We start from the raw sequence: 19486 nt of genomic DNA, 5'->3' as shown, positions 1-19486 counted from the left end.
TTCATGCATCAATGGGTAGTTGATCAGCTCATTTATCATTTATCAACATCAACCACATATCCTACAAGCCAAGTCTTAAGGCTTTATACAAAGCTTACGTACCAGCACTCAGTGCTTTTGTTTGGGACAAAGGGTTTTCATCCGCTGACCACAGTCATGCAGCCAGTGCAACAAGACATTTCATATACAAAGGCTAAAGCACTTGTTCTGAAGCCCGACCAATGAAAAAGCACTGCTTGTTTTACTGAATAGGGCATGGCAATAAATTACACCTACTTGACATTTCTGTTGGATTACTGCTGTAATTGGACAGCTTACCTCACTGTATTATGAAATGCGACACGATTAACTGAGTCAAACACAGGCCACCATAACTCAAGGGTCAGGGGAGGTGAATGGTTTGGGCACTGTCGGTGTAGCAGCATTTCCTATTGGCTATCTACAAATCTCAATAGAGGTGACAGATTACATAAAAGACACTGAGATATTATCAGCCGCAATAATATCAGCACCTCATCGGCCTAAAGCTTATCCTACCTCGGTGTGTGTGTGTGTGTGTGTGTGTGTGTGTGTATGTGTGTGTGTACATGTACTTGCTTGATATCAGAATTCTAGATAAAGATATCTTGACAAACACACAACTCTTTGTGTGTGCAAGAGATATGCGGTCAATGGCTCCTAATAGCTTTAAAAAAAAATCAGTTCTATTCCTCAGAGATGTAAATATTGGCCTTAAGTAAATGGTTTATTAAAGATAATGTTTCTGCCCATTTAACACTTTGGCTGGTTGGGCCGACAACAAGTGAATGAGACAGGTATCAGGTGGTGTGCACATGTTTATTTACCTGTTACAGTCAGTGTTCATATGTGTGTTTATATGTAGGCTATGCTCGTGTTTGTTTTTTGTATTTTGCGTATGCAATAAAAATATGTGTGTGTGCGGTATTACAATTAAAAAGCATGCATACTGTAGATAGTGTATCTATAGTACAGTGTTTGTGATTTCCTGTGTTCTCTGCCCTTTAGTTGCTCTGATAATGGGTTCCCACCACAGCCAGGTGTCTGAAGCTTATCAAGATCTTTTTTCTCTTTTTCCCATTCTTTCGTTTCCTCTCTTCATCTCTCTCTCTCTCACTGCATGCAGAATGAACCTAAATACTCCTGAAATATACTCCTAGCACTTTGTGTTACCTTAAAGTTTCCAATATAAAATTGTGTTTTACAGTTCACAAATTTACCAGATTTACCCAATATTTCCTGCGTACATCTTTAAATTGAAAGAGCTCATATGTGTCCAAAAGATGAAAGTGTTAATTTATCCATCCTTCATTCCCCTTTTCCACTTTTTCTTAGTTTGGTCCTGCCCCCCTTCAATTACAATATCTCTACCATTGCCTTGTATTAGATTTTCCACTCTCAGCCACATAAAGTAAATCAGTTCTCTCTGTGCCTTTTTCTCTTGTCTCTTTATTCTCCAACTTGTCCCATCTTTCTCTCCTTTCCATTTCAAAGTGTTGTCAGTTCTCCACTTTGCCTGCTCCATTCCTCCCCTAATTCCTCCATCTGTATCTGGGATTGCAAAAAATAATTTGTGAGGCCAATTAAGAGCTACTGTTGTGCTCTGGTCTCAGCAACAAAACGAGAGCCCCAAGGATGGAGAGAGAGAGAGAGTAGTGCTGCCCTCCCTCTCTACTTTCCACCCACCCTCTAATCCCTTAAAAGCACTTACGAGATTGGCGCCGCCCGCCTGCCTCTGCCTGCTCGTCTACCCGTTGGTTGCCACAGCAGCTGATTGGAGGGATCGAGGCTCCTAATTGGATCATGAGGGTGTGATGCAGGCGACAGCAGCCACATTATGGGAAGCTGACTTTGTGCAGCATAACCCTGCCAGGATGACCCTTTCCCTGTGTGTGTTTGTGTGTGTAAGTGAGTGTGTGTGTGTGTGTGTAGACTGACCTCAATGTGACTAAGAGCCTCTGCTCATCAAGGCGGGATGGCTGAAGCTGCAGGGAGAGGACAGATTGATGAAGAGAGGATAGGAAAGTAGAGTAGTAGGAAAAAGAGGAGACAAAAAAGGAGAAAAGAGAGAAAGTGAAGGGGAGGAGAGGAGAACAGAAGATGGAGATATTGGTACAGTGTTAAGGGCACTGCACTTGAGTTTTCCTTTTCGTTCAAATTTTTTTTCTTTCCTTTCTGACAATAGGGGGTAAGGTAGAATTGATGACATGAGGCAGTGAATTAATCCCCCTGAACTTTGCCTGGGCCCTGTATGTGTGTGTGTTGGTGTCTTTCACTTTGGTGCAAAGTGACTGTGTTGTCCGTTACGGTGTAAATTGATAGCGTCACTGCTCTTTGCCGCATTACGGGGAGCATGGATCTGTACATTCAGTTTCCTAACTGCATTCTATATCACACCATCATCCACACCTGATCCCACAGACCTGAATGATACACCAGCAAGGACTATTCCTAAGCATTTTCACTTGAAACCTTGCCGCTAACACACACACGCACACACACACACCTCCTTGGCTAACTGTATGTTATGTGAATTTATAAAATTGTGAAAACTTTTATCTCGTTCACCCTTTTTTCACAAACATTATACCAATAAATTGTTCATCTGTTTGTATTCTTATCAGTGAGGAGTCAACTTTTTAAAGACTCATTCAATGTTCTTTACATACACACAAATATACACCGTGGAAGAGAGGAAGAAGAAAACTTCTGAGAACATAAATGTAGCAAATAAATTACATCTGTAAATTATTTTACCTGCAAATAAAAGAAATGACATCTGTCATCATATTTTTTTCAACACCCCTTTCTTCTTTTTGATTTATTTTGTTACAAAGTCTTGCAAAAACATTGATTGCCCAGCCATCAGAGTATGTTTTTGCATAGTTTTGTTTCTCTAATTTGAAGGTAATGGAAGTTTTGTTCTACAAATTGGTGATAAAGGACAAAGTCCTGCTGCACATATGTTGTCTTTCTGTGTTGGTCAACAACTAAACTGTTGCTCCTCTGTCAGTTTGATAACTTTGACTCCATTAACTTTTGTGCTCATTTTAGCGCAGCAGGGCAAGTGTGTTTGTGTGTGTGTTTAAGCATGTGTGGGCACATATGGATGAGTCTTCAAATGATTGTGGATTTGTGAGTCTGACCATTCTGAGAGTATGTGCATATGTGCGCAAACATACACACATACAGCATGTGAGTTGGTTTCTGTTAGTTTGTGTGTGTGTGTGCGAAAGGCCGTGTGTGTGGTGTGTCAGTGAAGTGCGGCGGTACAGCGGGGGCGTCTGATCCCTCCACCTTTTAAGAACATCAGAGGGTGTGAAAAGCACTGATTGCCCTAACCGCTCTCATTGGGACTCAAACCCCCGGCTTAGTTGTGCTTGAGCGAGTTTGGAGAGACAAGAGAGGGAGTGAGAGATGTGTGTGTGTGTGTCTATGTGCGTGTGTGAGGGAGGGAGGATGAGGGAAAGGGGAACAAGGGAGAGACAGGGCGGGAGTGAATTAGTTTGGAGGAGTGATGGTGAAGGAAGGAGGAAATCATGGTTGGTAAACAAGCAAATTTGGAGTGAGGGGGACATGGGAACGTGGGATTGGAGAAGAGGAAGAAGGAGGGAGGTGGTGAGGGAGCATGCATGTTGGGTGAGTCATGAGCAGAACATTTTGAGGACAGAAGACAGATGTCATGATTTGTCCACTCTTACCTCGTCTTTAAACTATGATGCTTAAGGGCCACAAAGTGCTGATCCGCAAAACCCTCCAAACAATGTTCTGTTTCCTGGATAAAAAGAGAAAAATGTTATCGTTGGGGAGGACTCCTTAAAGTTAGGAAACATGTATAAGCACTATATTTGCATATTTTATTCTCTCATTTTATATATTTTAATTAATTAATTTCATTCTTTTATAAAGTGAATTTGGAAACAGTGGATCTGTAAATTTGTTCAAGTGGACTTGTTGATAAATAAGAACTCTTAGAATCATATCTCTTAAAAGTGGTTTGTGCACATTTTGAAACTGTCTCTCTGTTTTTACATTAGAGAAGAGGCTCTGATGTCAAGATTTTCTCTATGTGTGTGTGTGTGTGTGTGTGTGTGTACTTTATACTAGTGTACAAAAGCGTGTTGATGTGTGTGTAGGGGTGCTCAATGTCATTTAGGGGTTAAATGCAGTGTTGACTGTGTGGAGCAGAGTGAAGCACAAGACCTGCCGACTGATATCAACTGACATTCAACACATTAAGCCCTACACACTATCTACATGCGGTAAAAGTGTTGTTTATTCTCCTCTGCCAGCTGCATAACGATACAAGCAACAAGCCTTTACCCTAACTGGAATTTATTCTTCAGTGACCTTCACAACAAAAGCATGCAGTGGAGGGAACATAAGAAAAAGACGTAACAATGAAAAGTAGAACAACATGCATGGATTTTTTACATTAACACAACACCGCTGTAATGAGGGTTTGTGAAGATGCATTTTGTAAGTTGTAGTAATGTTACAGGCAAAATAGGAAGTTATATATTTTCCTCATTCTATTCAATTAAAATTGGCCTCTGTCCTAAGTTGTTCTTTTTTTAGTCTGTACCGGGGAAGAGGGAAGAACGGGAAGAAGAAGCAACTAAATAACAACTTTGAGGAACTTTTATTTTTGTGTTTTAATTGACAATTATTTTGTTTTTTAAAGTGTTGATTATACATTTCTGAAGACCATTATCCATGTTAAACTCGTACGGTTAGCATTAATCTTGTAAAAGGCATAATGCCTTTAAGAATGACATGTGACTTAAAGCAGATAACAGCGGCACGGCCGTTTCGGCTAATGCTGTGTTCAAGGCAGGCTTTTGAAACCGTAAGTTACAGCTTCAAGTCACAACTACGACTTGGTAGCGTTCCAGGTAACCCGTAGCTCGTGTTTTTACCGTCCTGTTGTCTGTGAAAGTTCCCTATAACGGCCACTCGTAACTTCCGACCCGTGAACTCGTACCAGATCGAACTGGTATGACTTCACAGGAAGGAAAAACACAAAGTACGAGTTTCCTTGAACGCACCATGAGTTAGCAGCCCCCGCCCTTGTCAGGCATCAATTGGTCCTCGTGCTACGTCACCACATTCACGTGCATCCCTTGGCTGCACACACAGCCCTTCATGCCGTTCTCTCCCCTCATTGGATAACACTTGTATCCCACAAGGAAATTTTCTCCTCGGGTTACAGCAGAGCAGAGTGACGGAGAGACTCGTGTTTAGGCTGAAATACTTCATGTAAGTGATTGCTGACGGAAAATAGGACTATTTAGGACTTATATTAACAAAAACATTCCACTGATATCTGCTTTAAAGTGGATTTAAAAACTCACACACATGACAGATGAAAATGTGAAAACAGAAAAGAAGGGTAATGCATCGTTAACACAAAAACATGTAGCTACTACAAGCACACACAGCATGGCCCAGTAGATTTATAGGGGGCAATGGGGTCTCAGGGTTAGAGACTCAGGGGTAACCAGAGGCCTGACCCCTGGTTTGTTTGGGAGTTTGGGGGCACACATACACATAGTACACATACACATACACATTCATGCACAAATGTTGACTGGATAGATGATGTTCCCTTAAATTGTCTTAATTTCTAAAAGAAACCTGTACTACATGCACGATTGGTCATTTAAACCATTAATTAGAACAGTAAACAAACAACAATATTTGTGGTTAGATGGCCCTAAGAAAAATGTGCACACACACACATACACACACTCAGACACATATATCAGGGTGGGGGTCAGGTGTGGGGTTAGGCTGTGAGGGTCTCTAATAGGTTCCCCTGACACATGAGGTGTCAACACTGAGATGTCATCACACACAGAGACACACTTTGGCACACACCACACATTCACATGCACGCGCACATGAACATAAATACACAAACACACACAGCCAAACATATCAAGTCCATGTGTTTAGATGGGATTCTGGAAAATATAATAGACTCTGAAACAAGTGTTGTTTGAGTGCTTTCATTCTCTAATGTTTTATATTTAAGACTTCACATGACAGCTCATCTCTTAAAAAGCTACTCTGTGTATGTTTTAGTCTGAGTATGAAAGAGAGTTTGTACTAGAACATATGAGTAAGAATTGAACAGTTAATCACAATATTATTGAAATCGCAATGTGACCAAGTGCAATATCCAAATTGCAGGAGCTGCAGTTTTTGATGAAGGTAAAACATGTCACAACATACCATTATAAATGAAGCATTGAGCTGCTACAGAGATGCTCCAGTCAACAAATCATCTTCTCCAGACATAAGAGAACATGCCTGTTTGGTACAGACAGCAGCAAAGATCACATCACCAATGTCTTTTTTTTGTTTTGTTTTTTTAATGGTTAAAATGAAATGACCATTCCCACTCATACTGTGACTAAAATCATTATCACAATATCTGTCATAAAAATCGCAATATGGTTTTAATTTTTTGCCAGCTTGAATATGAATGGATATGTCCAGTGTTATATATATATATATATGTGTGTGTGTGTGTGTGTCTATTCTATGTGTGTGTGTGTGTGTGTGTGTGTGCACATGTGCGTGTGTCGTTATGGATTGCCACGTTGTGGACTTGACAGGATCATAATTACGAGCAGTGATGAAATCTACCAAGTGTTTTCTCCCTGCATGGCTGCCTGTGTGTGTGTGTGTGTGTGTGTGTGTGTGTGTGTGTGTGTGTGTGTGTGTGTGTGTGTGTCAGATATTTGTCATCCGTGGCAGCACGCTCCCTGTTAGCACACAGTAACCATGATCACACCTCCATCTTCCACTAATAGGACAGACAGATGGAGATCATAGATAGATAGATAGATAGATAGATAGATAGATAGATAGATAGATAGATAGATAGATAGATAGATAGATAGATAGATAGATAGATAGATAGATAGATAGATAGATAGAAAGAACAAAAGCAAGAAAGAAAGACTCATCTTCCACACGTAATAATTTCCACAACAAACTCTTTCTGTGTAGTTGTGTGGTCGTTCCTTTAAAAAAGTGCTGCAGTGAGTGAGATGTCTGGAGTGTGTGTCAGACACGCACCCGTTCACCACATAAAGGCTTTTTCCCTACTTCATTGCTTTGTGATCCAAGTCTACCTGCCACTGTAGTCAAATCACAGAGTGGGAAAGAGGGAAGAAGAGGAGGATGGAGAGAGAGAAAGGGAGGAGGGTCTGGAGGGGTTATGGGATGGTGTGTGTGTGTGGGGCGGGAGGGGACGGGGGTGGGGGGGTATGGAGGGGCAGAGGAGAGAAGAAGATGGAGGAAAGATGAGAGGAGTCAACAGAGAGGGGGTGAGTGAGAGAAAGAGAGAGACGGGAGGTGCTCAATTTGCCATCACGGGTGCAACGGGGCAGAAAGTATCCAAGAAAGAGGATGAGTGTGTGTGTGCGAGAAAGAGGGAGAGGGGGGAAAGTGAGTGAGTGTTTATGCATCTGTGTGTGTGTGAGTTGGTGTGTGTGTGTGTGTGTGTGTGTGTGTGTGTGTGTGCGTGCGTGCGTCTGTGTCTAACAAGGGAGAAAAGACAACTCATTTGAATGTCAGATACGGGGAAGCGTGGCGTGCAGGGAGGGAGGGATGAGGCGAGGAGGGATGAGAAGAATGAATATGGATTACTGGGATGAAGATTCTATTATTTTCTGCCCGTTTCTCTGATCTCTTTGTCGCAACGCTATAGGCCTCTGTATATGTGTGTGTGACAGAGAGAGAGAGAGTGTGTGTGTACTTGTGTTGAAGTATGATAGAGAAAGTACAGGTCTGCAACAGAAGACATATTTGCTCATGTGATGGCGGAGCGTGTGTGTGTGTGTGTGTGTGTGTGAAAGTGTTTGTTTGACAAAATGTGGTCAGCCAAAATTCATTTGACAAGAGAAACAGTGAGAGAATATGTTTATGTGTGTGTGTGTGAGAGAGAGAGAGAGACAGATTGTTAAATCACAAAGATTTTGCTACATTTTCCCATTAACATACTGTATACACACATACTGTAATGCACATACACACTCACATCCTCTCAATCCACACACTCTAACACACGTAGCAGCATGGGACAGCTCAGTCTACTATTGATTTTCTTATTATAAGTGATGTGAAGATCAAAATAAGGGAGCTCTAAACAACCAGAGCAAAGTTTCTCAGTTTTGAGTTGCTTGTTTTACTATTTATAATGAATATATTTTATATAATACAGATAAAATGGCAACAGACTCAATACTTCATTGGACACTGGTCCAAATGGTTCATTTTAGAAGAAGAAAGAAAGAAGAAAAGTCTAAATTTGTACTCTTCTCCCTTCCCCTCTTCCTTTTTTACGTTTCATCGTAACATTTTCTTTCTCCACCTCCCTCCCCACCATTCCCGTCTTTCCTCTAAAGCATTTTGCTCCTCCTCCCCCACTCTCCACATATTATCAATCTCTTTCTCTTTCTTTCTGTCTCTTGCGCTCTCATTCTCTCTCTCTCTTTCTCTCTCTCCGGTTGAGTGGTGAGCAGACAGAGGGGGAGAAAGAGAAAGAGAGATGTGAGTCTCAGCCAATTTGTCCTGACACATAGAGATGCTCAGGTGGGAGAGAGGTGTCAAACAACTAAAGGGGGGGGGGTATAAGAAGGGGGGAAGACAAGACCAGGGGACAGGATGGTTGTGGAAGAGTGAAGCAGAGGAAAGAGATTATACTGTATATCGGCTACTGTATTGAAAGCAGTTGGGTGTCAAGGATCATTAATTAATAAAAAATGGAGATGAAAGTCAAGCAGTCCGACTATAGTTTCAAAATACACACAGGGATTTGACAGTAAGTCAAATTTAGCAAGTTTTAGTTATGTTGCTGCCTTATACCCTGAGTTCAACGCACACATTACGACTTAACAAAATGCATCCCAAGACAGAAAATTAATGCAAATTCAGAAAATATCTTTAGAAAGTTAACATCACATACTTCACAACACATGCAAATGAACAAACATTAGGTTTGTTCATTCATGTTAACCCCATAATCTCCACACCTGTGTCTGCTAGAAACACTTTTGTTGTGTTGTAGGACTGAATAAGTAGCTAATTTACCTTAAAGGTACAATATGTAAGCAATCTAAAGCAGCTGGCCGTAAAATCCTCCTAATATGTCACAGAGACTCAGGAATAATGTTCATATAACATGATGAACTCACCAACAACAATAGTACAGCCAGAGTATTCGCATTAAAAATCTTTTTTTGCAGACTGCAAATCATGTTTATGTTTTGAATTTACGTGTTGGCATGTTGTGCCACCGAGCCCTCTCTCCCAGTCACGCAGCGTCAGTGGCATTTCAGCCTCAGTCTGCTTCCACTGAGCTGCTACTACGGCTGGGAGGAAAAACCAGATCACTGTGTTTTGAATTTGACTGCAGTAACCGTTTTTGGCCACATTCTTACATATGGCACCTTTAATGTGTTGGAGATTTTTGGAACGTGTGTGTTGTGAAATTGATGAACTCAAAGACATGTAAAGAAAGAGCAGCATAAACACATACCGGTACTTTTTTTCCAAACTAGGTGCAGTGAGACTCATATGATTTGGATTTGTCCCAAATCTAGACTGAGATTGAGTCTGAATTACCAGGGTGAGGGGACCTGTGAAGACCCTTGCTATACAGTATGTCTTTTTTTTTTTAATGTTTACATCACCCTTCCATGAACATTGTGTGTTTATGTGTGTACAAGCAGACTAATTGAAACATTAGACTATTACAAAATCTGAAAAAAATTGTGAGAGGCTGAGAAGACAATGAAGAGGAAGGAGTGGCAGTGGAAAGACTAAAAGAGAGGAATAAGGAGAAAGCAAGTCATTTTATATGTGACAGGTGAGAGAGAGGCAGAGGTGGTTCCGGGGCGTCCCCCTGTGATAGTGGCATGTTCCCCTTGTGTCGCAACAAGAGAGAGAGTGGGATCGACAGAGGGAGAGATGTCTAATCTTAGAGGGTAAGGGAGCGTGGACTCCCCAGGGCTTGTCGTGCTCAGCACCTTGTTAACCAGACATCTCTCTTTCCATCTCTATTTCCATCTCTCTTTCCACCTTGCGTTCCCTCTCTCTCTCTCTACCTCTCTCTGTCACTGTCTTGCTCATTCCCCCTAAATCTCTTTCTAGCTCTATGTTCATTGCTTTTTGTTAAACAGACAGGGCGAATCAGGCATTTATCTAATTTCATTTAATGTCTTTCTCATCTATCTATCTATCTATCTATCTATCTATCTATCTATCTATCTATCTATCTATCTATCTATCTATCTATCTATCTATCTATCTATCTATCTATCTATCTATCTATCTATCTATCTATCTATCTCTCGAGAGGTGCACTTACTGTTGACAAACAGTTTGTTTGTGTGCATGGTGGAATGGTGCACTGTGTTTGTGTTTGTGTTTGTGTGTGTGTGCGTGTAGTGTGTTGTCAGTGCATTGTCAGGTTAAGGAAACTCCTGTCTCTGGTTAATGGGACATCAGCTAAGGTTAACACAGACTGGCAGCTAAAGTCCACACTCACTCACATACACACACACACACACACACACACACACACACACACATGCACACAGTAGCAGGTTGTTGCCATTTTAAAATCTCTGGAGCAAATCTGGTTGTTGCTTTAAACAACATCTATAACAATAACAACAGTTCAGTGTTGTCCCTGCATCTCACAGGTACATGCAGGAGGTCACATTAATGGACTTGCTAGCCCAATGGACGATATACTGTAGCTACAATGGCATGTAGTATGCACACTCATGTATAGAAATGGTTGGATCTGGATTGAATTTCATTCCAAAGTGGCAACATGAGATGCTCAGGTGTATGTGCTGCCATGTACCAACTATGTCATCATTAACATGGCCTGTGTTATAGAGACTAACTCGTAACCCTGAAAACTGCACTGCCTGCTTACGTTAAATCAGAATTACAAGATAATGATGTTTTGGGAAAACAAAAACCTGTTCCAAAAATAAAACAACACCACCGTGGATGAGGGGACAAGAGATAAATGAAATAATATTGTCATCCCCTATGTATCTGGGCTATCTGAGAAACTCAGGCGGATATTTACCAATCACTATATCCCTGTATGTTTCAAACCCAGCAACAGTCTCAGACAGGGCATTCTGAACAGGGAAGACAGATGGTTTGAGAGAGGGGTAAAAGAAGCCATCTATGTGAAAGTGGAAAAACCTTCTCTTAACAGAGGAGGGGGTTTACGCCACAATCTTTCTTTCCCCTATCTGCAACATTGTCCTTTCCTCTTCAAAAAAAATCCATACATTAGGCGTGTCTCCACTACAGGAACTTGTATGGGTCGAAAGGAGTCCTTGCCTCGGGGTAAGTACTCAGATCGGCCCCAAAAAACACCCGGGTGGGGCTTGAGATCTACTCTGTGCTGAAGTCCGAGTGGGATGTGACACCAAGATAAAGCCCCGAAATAAGCGGCATTTTTAAAACACAGCATTATTTTAAAAAGTGTCTCCCCAGTCGAAATAAGAGAGAATAAGACTGTAAAAAACATACGAGAGTAGGAGTAGTAAAAAAAGAAAAGTTATACGCGACCGCGCGATTACGTGACAATCGAAACGGCAATTCAAAACCCAGCTTTATTAGAAAGCATCTATACTGCTGGTAAAAGAGCAGTAAAAACAGAAAAGAAAGAAAGGCTGCACAATGACTGCGATGATCGAAACTGCACATTGCTCTGCAGTGGAGACACGGCCACTGAGAGGGCAGAGTGAGAGGACGGTTCCTGTAGAAGTTCCTACCCCCTCACTTTACCAGGAACTCCTGCAGTGGAAACGCGCCTATTCTCAAGGTGTCAGTATCAGACACAAGCAACCCCATGTAACACAACAAGTCTCAACGACTATTGTCGAAACCAGACTCCTGTGGCACCAACAAACAACTTGGACGAGGGTCGTTACCAATAACGACCATCGTCACTGGTGAAACACAGCATGAGGCCTTATCCACACGAGAACAGAGCTTCACCCTGTCTGTTTTGAAAAAAAAAATCTCTGTGAACCCGGCATTGTTTCAAGAAATATCTGCGTACATACGGATCCACTAAAAAGGACTCAAAACGCTGTAGTACTCAAGGCCTGTGTGGAGCGTGTGTGGCACATGACGATCGGTGATGATTTAACGGACGAGAGAGATGATGTTGTTAAAAGGCGGTGCTGAATAAGTGGCTGGATCCTCAGAAGGAACTCAACCTGTGCTCTGGTGGTGGCTCCTTTAAAGCACTTGAGGGTCTGTATGAGCTAATGTCTCAGCCTCAAAGAGACCAATGCCACTCTTAACACCTGTATGCGTGTGTGTGTGTCTACATAAAAATGAGTAATTTGTAAATAGCTTGATAAATGACATTCAATGAGTCTCACTCATGAGCAATTTGTGACGACAGAGCTCCAGGCTGAGGCATCTGTGTGGGACTACAGGGTATTATGCTGCTTAGTGCTGAGCTTTGAGGTTTCAGGATGCTGTAAAACAATGTGAGAAGCACTTTCTACTCATTCAGACACTGCCGTAATGAGAAAATACTCTTAATCCAGCTCACACACACACACACACACACACACACACACACACACACCAACATGCACAGAGGCGTATTTCTGCTGCTGAGTGGTTTCTTGGTGAAAGCATATTGCGAGAGAAGCAGTTTAAGGAGTGGCAATTATAGTTTTGGACAACGTCATTGATTTAAACTCCTGATTAGAGAAAAGGTGACAGAGGTGGTACACACAATGGTGAGTGTAGGGGTGGGGTGAGGATGTGGGAATGGCACACACACACACACACACACACACACACACACATAGCCTTACTCTCTCCGTCATGGGAATGCCTCAGAATGGCAAGGGTCTCCCGCTCATTCCTACTTTCATGTTTCTCTCTCCCTCTCTCTCTTTTTCTCGACATACCTGACTGAAATATTGATGTCTCCCAAGCACTGCTGTTCATGCCTAAGTGGTTGTTTTTGTTTCAAAGAACGGGCGACTGTTACACACACACACACACACACACACACACACACACACAGAGTGCAGACTCAGAAAGAGGGAGGCTAGAGAGGAGGCGCACGCACACTTTGCCGCTTCCTTGATTGCATATGCTTATACACAGGTTTTACATGCCTAAATGGTTATCTTTCAAACACCTTCATTAAAAGCAGCAGCACCAATTTGATGCTTGCTGAATCTCAGATGTGACACAATAGACTTCCTTTCATAAGTGTGAATGCATTAATTTGACATTTTATGATTATCAGCATATAATTAGATCAGAGTTCAGTGTGCACCTTTAGTTTCCAAAAACATGGAAAGCAAATTTATTGAATAACACCTGTTTATTTTTTATTCTGAGGCCTTTTAACCCTGAAGGCAGAGAAAATTATCTAATTTTCAAATCTAGTTTGGAAAATTCACTGTTCACTGTTCTTTTTTCTTACTTTCTTCATGTGCAGTAGTCTACTCCTCTCAACAAGTTCCTATACCTAAGAGCTAAACAGAACATTTTTCCTTTTGAACCAGATTAGTTTTTTTTCTGATCTGTAACCCACTGCACATCAGTTGTCAAGTCCTTTCCAAAATTTCATTTTATTTTATATTTTATCAACCGTTTGGGTTGCCACTTGTGAGGTCTGAAACTGAACAGGCTACAGCAGTGTGGAGTATGGCAGAGTCTATGGCATAAAAATGGCAAGAAAAGTTTCTGCTGCTCCACTTAAGATGGAAACTCATCCAGAGGGACATAGAGTGTAAAGTGATTGACAGCGAGGACACACTAAAGATAACTATTGGTGCAGGTTTTTCTTTTATTGGGATCAAGCTACTTGTCACTTTCAGAAAGGGAAGTGGTTTAAATGCAGGTTTAAGATGTGTTTGCAGCATCGCTCTGTTTCCACCTCTGCTTTTTAGATAACTTACTTAATCAACTTGTTATAAGCGTTTTTACTAATAACCAGTATTTCAAGGACATTCTTATTAATTGGTGATGGATTAATTACATATGGAGCAACCTTCCAAAATTTTAACATGCATGCTCACTGTATATTCTGCCAGTATGTTAAACAGAGTGAGTTATATTACTCTTGAATTTTATTTCAGTCCCAGCGGCATTCATCTCCCTACAGCAGGACAATACACGCATGTGTACACACAGACTCACACAGAGACGCTGCTCTCCTCTGTGTTACCATTTAGCATATCCTATTAATATTAGATGAGAATCATTTGTATCTGAGCACACCATTGACCTTAGTCTGCGGAGGCATGTAGAGTACATGTGTATGTGTGTGTCTGCACTCAAGCCTCAGCTCCCACAACTTGTAATGGAGGTTGTTACTGCGTAAGCATAAAAGTCCCCTTCCCCCCCCATTAAATTAAAAAAAAAAAACACAAAACAATTCTCAGTTTTTAGGGATGGGGCTTGTCTGATTCAGCCCAGGAGTATGACTGCACCAGAAACCAGCTTGAGTGCAATGTTCTGATGATAGCTTCAATTATATTGTGTTATATGAGGTAGAAAATTGTATTCATACTCAGTGGTTAAGTTGTGTAACCAAGTAAAAAACACAAAAGCGGTCATTTAGCAGTGCTGGAGGGATTTCGGGGCTTCTTGTATCATCAGACTCTACTGGCCAGCCACCATACTGACCCAAGACAAACTGTCACAGGAGTGGTTGTTTGCTGGTGTGGGGCTCTTACAACTTGGGGTATCTGGCTGCTTGTGTGTTGGCAAAAAAAAAGATTTTTAGGCAATTTGTACAATTTATTGTCACACACAGTAGATAAACATGTCACCTAAGTGCTTGGTAGTAAATGGAATTACCAGGTTACACCAGAATATACACTTTCTGCCTGATACCACTTTCATTTTGAGCCTGATGAAGCCTGTGATATCTGCGGTGTTGCAAGATTCATTTAAGCTGTGGTGTGTAAACCATTCATTGTGTGTGTGCGTGCGCGTGCGCGCGTGTGTGTGCGAGTGTATTCAGGCAAAGCTGGGGTCTACAAGCTGATGTCAGATTGTAATTGAGTAACTCTAGTTCGAATGTATCTCCATTAGCTCTCCCTATCAGTGTGAGCTCACTCTGAGCCTCTAATCCACCCAGTGTTGTTAACTCTCAAGGATCAGCAGGGGGACTCAGAATCACAGCACAGCAACATATATGTGGACAATACAGGTTTCTGTCATTTGAAAACATTATTTCTGTGACAGCATTTGAAAAATATTTTAAATAATGTTGATATGGAGTCTGTTCTATGATAGTTTCATCGCCATTATTGCCACAAGTTGGTAAATACAAAGAATAGTACAAATTAATTCAATTAACACAAAGTCATTTAAAGGTCATTGAGGGACACCAATAAGAAACAATGGAGTACTTTGTGGTGTTTATTTCGGCCTGTGTCTGACATAATGCTGTTACTACTTTCTTGGTCTTTTTGGCTAGTGTTGTGGATAAATGGTGTGGAACAGAGTGATCCCATAAAGTATACTTTACATGCATCCTGTAATTTGCTGCAGTAATCTTTGTTGCTGTCACTGAAGTGGTGTTCAGTGTCATAGGACTGTAGCTGGTACTCAAAGGTTGATTATAAGAAATACTCTCAGTCAGATCATCAGGCAGGCTTATGGCCAAACAGATTTTAAGATTTTTTGTTGTGCAGTTGAGTTCTGTTTCAAAGTGCACCTATCCGATATTAAAGAGTAACTAAACCCCCAAACCACTTTTTTCTCAACTGCTCCTGGAGCTCTGCCCATAATCAAGGCATTTTTTTGAATTTCCAGCTTAGATGCACGTCAGCCAAAACTGAGGGGTTTAGTTACTCTCGGATCGGATCGGATATTGGCCCAGATATTGACTAAATAGCTAGATCGGACATCGGATAATGGGGCTGATCCATGATGCCGACCTGTTCACTTCAGTTCTATTTTTTGTTACGCGTCAGCAGCACACACAGCAAGCCAGTTGACAGCAAACAGATTAACAACGTTTCATAAAGTTAGGAAAGTATTAATGTTCAGGTCAAGCCAGTAGCCTTCCTTGGAGGACCGCAACCTGCGACCTTTCCTATTTTTTACTTTGAGTTCCCAGACCTCGAGTGTTTCCTTTACAGATGTTGTCAGTCATAATGTAGCATTTTCTTCAATAAAATGCTACATTGAGAATCTCAACTAGGACATGGTTGACTTCTTGGGGATGGGAAGAAAGGGGGGCTCTAAATCATGTTGTGTGTCAGTTTCCCCTTGACTTGGGACATAACAATATACATAACGATTATCTTACATTAGGGGTAATTGAGCTTTTTGATACAAATACACATCTGCCAGTCAAGGATAAAAGTGGCACTGTGAAGCTGTTCTGTTAAGGTGCAATCCATGTGGGGTAAAACCAGGTCTCTGTTTAAAGATACTGTATGTGTTTTGTGCGTATGTGTCTGTGTGCGATAGTGCGCGTGCCTTGAGTGTGTCCTCTATGCCCCTGCATTGTTCGCCACATTGTTTTTCTTCACAAAAAGTCATAGCCTGACAAGGTGCTGCGCGCTGTAAAAATTATGCCTTGTTTATACGTATTTATTTCCCCTTGACAGTTTAATTATTTCTGGCCCCATTGGAGGAAACCACATAAAAAACTCCCCATGTTCATACAGATTCTAATTAGGAATGCTGGGAAATTAAAACAGAGTTGTTTCGAAATGCTGTCATTTTTCCAGGGCCTCATCTTGGAATTATGTCTCAATCAGCACAAGCGGAAATAATTACTTGTATACCTTCTAACTGCCAACATTTACCAAATGGCAAAGCAATTTACAGCCATCATGGCCCGAGAAGCAATCATTGGGCCAACTATAAATTCACAGGCCGACGGTTTGGAGAGCAACACTGGAAGGAAGGGTTATTGTGGAGAATTAGAGAGAAAGGGTGGAGGTCTGTCTTTCTACCTGTGTAACCCCTTGGTCTCTGTCCCTTCTTTTCTTTTTTTTCTCTTCCTCTTTTCTCCCACTTGAATCCCTCTCTTCCTTTTCCTCTCACCAATCATTTTCACCATTTTAACTTACTTTCTATATCCAGACCTTCCCACTTGTGTCTTTCAGGTTATTTTACAGTGAACCAATAGCACCAAGACACACACACACTCACACACACATACACACTCCCTCTCAAATGGAGGCAGCACGACGATTAAGTGATTATTTCAACACACACCATTAAACACACTCATTGCAGGCACAGACATAGACAAAAGCACAGATAAAAACATGAGCACAGACACTTAAACATCCGCACACACTGGCTTTAAAGTAATTACTCACACACGTCATTAGACACAGACACAGATGAAGTGGAGTGTGTTTATGTTCTGTGTATCTTGCAGTGTGGACTATTGTAGTCCCCGTTACTCTTTGGTTGCAATAATATCATCCATCTAGTATAGCAAATGAACTCATTTTCCCCATTTTACAGCGCAGGGAGTAAAATATGAAGCACCAGGCAAACAGCTAAACGACAAATCTTCACTTGAAGTTTGAATGAAGATGTTCATATTGACAGCAACAAATAGAAATACAGACCGTAGAATTTTTTATTTTTTAAAGACCAACCGTCTAGGGCTGGTTTTCTTTTTCTTTCTTTTTTTTTCATATTTTTCAAATATTATCCTAGTGTGCTTTCTCCTGACCACACCCCGCCCCTCCCCCTCCTAATCTAACAAGTCACAGTTTGATCATGACCATTGAGTTTGTTAAGGTGTCTCACTGAGGATCTTGTTCTGGAGGAGCCTGTTTATGGGATTTAGCCTGTTAATGAAGATGTGGAGTAGATATTGATCCAATCTTTATCTACTTTTGTCATTGTTTTCCTCCTCCTTATTGAGTCAATTTCTGTAGGACCAAGTGCAATATCCAAAACATAGGAGCAGCAAACAATTCACAGGTCCTTGCATTTGTCACAACATCGTTGACTGCTATAAGCATTTTGATCTAAAAATCATCTATTGAACTTATTTGTTTGGTACAAAACACAACAAACATCACGTCATCTTTTTTTTCCCCATTGAAAGTTGGATTGGATGCAAAAATGGCTATTCCAACTGAAACGGCAAAAGTGTTTCGACACAGCGCCGCTCAGGACTCTTGCAGTCTGTTTTTTGGTAACTCAGTGTTGGCTGTGTTTTTTAGCCTCATAGATTGTAACTTGTTCAGCTCTCCACCGAGCAGTGGTGGTAATATTGTCACTCAGTAAATCAGTCAGGCTATCAGTCAGCGAGGGACATTTGCCGTTTTTGGGCAGCCAAAACTAATAGATAGATAGATAGATAGATAGATAGATAGATAGATAGATAGATAGATAGATAGATAGATAGATAGATAGATAGATAGATAGATAGATAGATAGATAGATAGATAGATAGATAGATAGATAGATAGATAGATAGATAGATAGATAGATAGATAGATTTCAGAGTCATCTGTGCCTTTTTGGAGTTACAGGGGGGCTCCGCGTAGCACTGCATTGCCATATGACGGTAAAATCTGACACTGGGAGCTTCCGCTACAAACAAGCTTAAAATATACTAATAGTAGACTTATTTAATTTTTTTCGGAACAATTTCTCATGTCGGGGCTTCAATACAAGAGGGACATTACAGACGAGCTGTGTGGAGGTATTTGGATGTTTTTTGGTGTGTCTTTCTGGACGAAGAAAAGTGAGCCACGTTCGCTACGTCGTCATATGGCAATGCAGTGCTGCACGGAGCCCCGCTGTAACTCCAAGAAGGCACAGATGACTCTGAAACTTCTCTCAACCCTTAGTCAACATGAGGGTGAGTAGAAAATGGGTGAAATTTGAATTTTGGGTGAACTATCCCTTTAACATTGACCTACTGACAGTTAAAATCAACGAAAAATATTTGTAACCTACACACACAAGGACAATGGTACAAATCAAATGCCCACATTTACCAGTTTGAAACTGTCAATTGATATTGAGGCTAGATTTCATATTTTGTTGTCCTTGAAAATCTAATTTCTCTGTGTAGGCTTACCTTTGCTCTCAACACGTCACTCCCCCTCCTCTACTTTTGCTGTTTTATCCTGTTTCCCCCTTCATCTCTTCTGTACGCACACTCTCTGTTACCGTCTTTATTAGTAGTGGAATTATTCACTTGGCTTGCACCTCACTTTGAATAAATTGAGTGTTGAACTATTGCAGAGAGGGGCTTTTTTGGCAGGCATACATTTGTGTTTGAGTATGCATGTGTGTTATGTGTGTGTTATGTTAACAGAGAGACAGCACTGAGAGACGACTAATCCCAGTGGAATAGCCCACTCATGTTCTGTTTGAGAGCGGCGTAATTAAAAGAGCGAACCTCTCCGAAGTCACCTATTTCAATACAAAACAC

General features: G+C 41.2%; 1 protein-coding gene across 6 annotated transcripts in view; it reads left to right on the top strand.

Moving 5' to 3' along the window:
* esrrga (estrogen-related receptor gamma a) overlaps window positions 1-19486 on the top strand; it is a 137473-nt gene that overhangs the window by 37560 nt on the left and 80427 nt on the right. For 5 of the 6 annotated variants that reach the window (XM_085764112.1, XM_085764109.1, XM_085764113.1 and 2 more), the window contains one exon: window positions 9594-9693. The exons of the other annotated variant lie outside the window; for it this stretch is intronic. The gene's annotated coding sequence lies outside the window, so the exon portion shown is untranslated. The remainder of the gene's footprint in view (window positions 1-9593; window positions 9694-19486) is intronic. 6 annotated transcript variants of the gene reach the window in all.

The sequence above is a fragment of the Trachurus japonicus genome, chromosome 3 (genome assembly GCF_045865225.1).
Source record: "Trachurus japonicus isolate A0001 chromosome 3, Traja_1.0".
NCBI lineage: Eukaryota > Metazoa > Chordata > Actinopteri > Carangiformes > Carangidae > Trachurus > Trachurus japonicus.
This window is presented reverse-complemented; position numbering and strand designations above follow the sequence as displayed.